Consider the following 3640-nt stretch of genomic DNA (forward strand, 5'->3'; position numbering starts at 1 on the left):
GAGGAGGAGGAGGAGGAGGAGGAGGAGGGGAGGGGAGGGGAGGGGAGCAGAGGAGAGGAGAGGAGAGGAGAGGAGAGGAGAGGAGAGGAGAGGAGAGGAGAGGAGAGGAGAGGGAGACAGATAGAGAGACAGACAGAGAAAAGCAGACAGAGACAGGGAGGCAGAGAGGCAGAGAGACAGGAGAGGAGAAGAGAAGAGAGGAGAGAGAGAAACAGAGAGAGAGACAGACAGACAGACAGAAACAGAGAGAAGCAGAGACAGGCAGAGGCAGAGAGGCAGAGAGACAGGAGAGGAGAGGCAAGAAGAGGAGGGGGGGGGTTGATGAGAGTCCCTATGACAGGGATGGAAGCTGTATGAAGCACTTTATTATTATAAAGATCAGTGGCTCTCAACCTTCCTAAGGCTGCGACCCTTTAACACAGTTCCTCACATTGTGGTGACCCCCCCACCTTAAAATTATTTTATTGCTATTTCATGACTGTGATTACATGATGCTATGGTTACGAGTCGGAATGCAAATATGTGGTATGTAAGGTATCCGATGCGTGACCTCTGTGGAAGGGTCGCAACCCACAGGTTGAGAACCATTGACGTGGGCCTCAAAAACTTTAAAACTTCCATCAATCCTCCTAAACTCAAATTTTCTTTCTTTCTTTTTCTTTTTTAAATAAGTTAGGAGAAAAGGGCCCACTCACATTCTTCAACCTCTATTTATATCAGTTCTTTGTATGGTAAGAAATTAAGACCTTGAAAAAAGGTTAAGTTTCCTGATTAAACTAGCACAGTGTGTTGTGGGGGTTAGAGCCGTGAAGTGTGGTCTCTGCGGAGGCTGGGGTGCGGGAGCCAGTGGAGGGCTGTGAGCCAGGAGCCTGTGCAGAGCGTGTCAAGGTGACGCACTCTGTGCGAGCTCTCGAGTGTCCACAGGTACCGTCACACTAACATTTATTGTCACCAACAATATCTGTCTATTCAAAATATGTTCTTGGCCTGGAAAGCCGGCCCCGTGGTTAAGAGCACTTGTTGCTCTCGCAGTGGACCCAGGCTCAACTCCTGGTGCTCCACTTCCGGGGGCTCCTGTGCTCTCTTCTGACCTCCGAGGGCCCCAGGCATGCATGTGGCCCACATACACACAGCCAGGTTGTTGCCTTGAAGCAAATGGGTGACACTCTAGAAAGCTGTGACACTGTAGACAATCATAGGAACTTATGAAAACATGCGTGGAATATGTCGTTAGCTTTCATTCCCTAGCAAAGGGAAAAAGCTGTTTTAAAAAAAAACCTTTCCCAGGACATTTCTTTTCAAAACATAATTTCTAAAAGCTATCTCGGTGAAGTCCAAAACCAGCTCACATAATTATATAAATATATACGTATATACAGATGTATATATATGTATGGCTCTAAATTTATTATGTTCACAAATTATAGTTTTAAGTGGATACCTTTTTAAAACATTGATTACTGTTGTTGTTATGTTGGGCATGTGTCCCACCACATGGTGTGGCGGTCAGAGGAAAACCCGTGGGAGTCTATTCTCTCCTTACACAATATGGGCCTTAGGAATGGACCTCAGGTTGGACGCTTGGCATTATGTGCCTTTACCCCCCGTGACACCATCGTGCTGGCCTACTAAGTGTATATTGTTGCTGCTTGTTGGAACAGAAACTTGTGTGGAGCCTATCTGTAAATTACAGATGTATGGAAGACTTGGTGGTCACAGGGGAATAGAGAACCTTCCAGAATTTGGATAGTTTTACAACTCTGTTCTATAGTCCGTTTATCCTCTCAACCTCTGGGAGTGTCATCTCCATGCGTTTCAGATTTTGTGTATGGTGGCCTTGATTTTAAATATTTTGCTTGTTGTTAGATAGAATGTCAAAGGAGAGAGAGAGAGAGAGAGAGAGAGAGAGAGAGAGAGAGAGAGAGAACTTCTAAGTGTAGATATTCTTGATTTCTTATAAAAGTCCTGTAGATTTTAAATGAATCTGAGAGTATTATTAAGAAGAAGCAGTGAAGTTATGTCATTTTAATTCATAGCCTATAAAACTCATTGTCCCGTTACTAAATTGTTACTAATATGAAAATGCTCAAGTTACCTTAATGATTCGAGAGAGAAAAAAATCTAGATAGCCATTTCATCTCTCTCAAGCTGAGTGATGGGACTATCTTGAATATGTACGTAGTGAGAATTCGTGATTCCATTGCTCCCCACCAGTCACTGCTAATGACTAGAGACACAAGAGATCGACTTTTCCTCTTTGCTTGTATAGTTTTAAAAATATTCAAGATGTGCATCTTATTACTGTGAAGGGCTAAGAGTGAGGTGTGCCGGGCCAAGCATTTGCCAGTGACCGTCAAATATCTCTAATGGAGCTAGAGGCGGAGAGAGAGGGGGACGGGAGGGGGGGGGAGGGGGAAGAGGAAAGAGAAGGAAAAAGAGAGGAGAAAAGGGAGAGAGAGGAGGGGGAAAGTGAGAGACAGAGAAAGAGAGAGGAGAGAGAGGGAGAAAACAGAGGAGAGGAGAGAGAGAGAGAAGAAAAGGGAGGGAGGGAGGGGAGAGAGAGAGAGAGAGAAAGAGAGAGAGAGAGAGAGAGAGAGAGAGAGAGAGAGAGAGAGAACGCACGCTAGAGAGCGAAGTGTCTCCTGCAGCTGTTGTGTACATTAATCCGGGGAGCAGATCTCCCAACACTAAATATAGCAAGCAGATCCTTTTACAGGATAAAAAAAAAAGTTTTAAATGAAAGCCTCCAACCATGGAGTCTCATTATTTTAGATTTGATTTCCTTTAAGAAGGAAATAAACATTGTACTTGTAGTCTCCATATAAAAGACTTTAGTGTAATCGATGAGTTTGTAGAAAATGCCAGTACCATTTGTCAGAGAAATCTCCTGTTCAAGTATTTCCCCCTTAGAACTCCAATAGGATACAGACTCTGTGAGTCTCAACCCTATTCCAAACGCTTTGGAATAGAAAGCCTTATTTCCCGTTTAATTGTGTATCTCATGATACATAATTAGAAAGTTATCCTAGGTTTCACGGTAAGAGACAGTAATCCGCTGCCTGAAATACCCTCTGTCTCCATTGTCAGTAACTCACTTTCAGAACACACTTTTGCAGACTTAAATCCAGATATTACCTTTCTTTTTTTTAGGTGACCCAGATGAGGATGTCCAACCCAGGCAAGCTTCTGTGATGACAGTTATCCAAGGAGAAGCTTCTCATGAAAACACCGGAGAAAGGGGAAATTCTTCACGCCCTTGGAAAGAGAGAGTAGCTGTCCATAGAGAGCGAGGAGTTAACCGTAGTTTTGGTGAGGATGACTGTTAGAAGCTGGGCAACCGTCACCACCGCGGCCAGAGCATTTGTCAGCTCACAGGTCCCAAGTTATTTTGAGCTGTATAAACCATGTGCCTGCGAAACATTCCACCTGATTGGACAGGAGAAAACTGAGCAAAGGGATTCCATTGCGGGACAGCACCTACAGGAGCTGGGGTCAGTGGTATTTTTCTACCTACAGAATTCATTTACCCGCCAGAGGAACAAGGTGTTTATTGATTGATATTTTGAATTAATAGTAAACGAAATACATCGCATTCCACCTGTCAGAAAAAATGACATTACTTTAAATGTGTATTGGAATT

The 3640-nt window shown here is 43.8% G+C and overlaps 1 protein-coding gene across 1 annotated transcript in view; it reads right to left on the reverse strand.

The window, feature by feature from the left end:
* Window positions 1–3375, reverse strand: part of Mypn (myopalladin) — a 92263-nt gene extending 88888 nt beyond the window's left edge. The window contains exon 1 of the mRNA XM_028776850.1: window positions 3136–3375. The gene's annotated coding sequence lies outside the window, so the exon portion shown is untranslated. The remainder of the gene's footprint in view (window positions 1–3135) is intronic.
* Window positions 3376–3640: the final 265 nt, after the last annotated feature.

The sequence above is a fragment of the Grammomys surdaster genome, unplaced genomic scaffold, assembly GCF_004785775.1.
Source record: "Grammomys surdaster isolate TR1022 unplaced genomic scaffold, NIH_TR_1.0 273, whole genome shotgun sequence".
Classification (NCBI taxonomy): Eukaryota; Metazoa; Chordata; class Mammalia; order Rodentia; family Muridae; genus Grammomys; species Grammomys surdaster.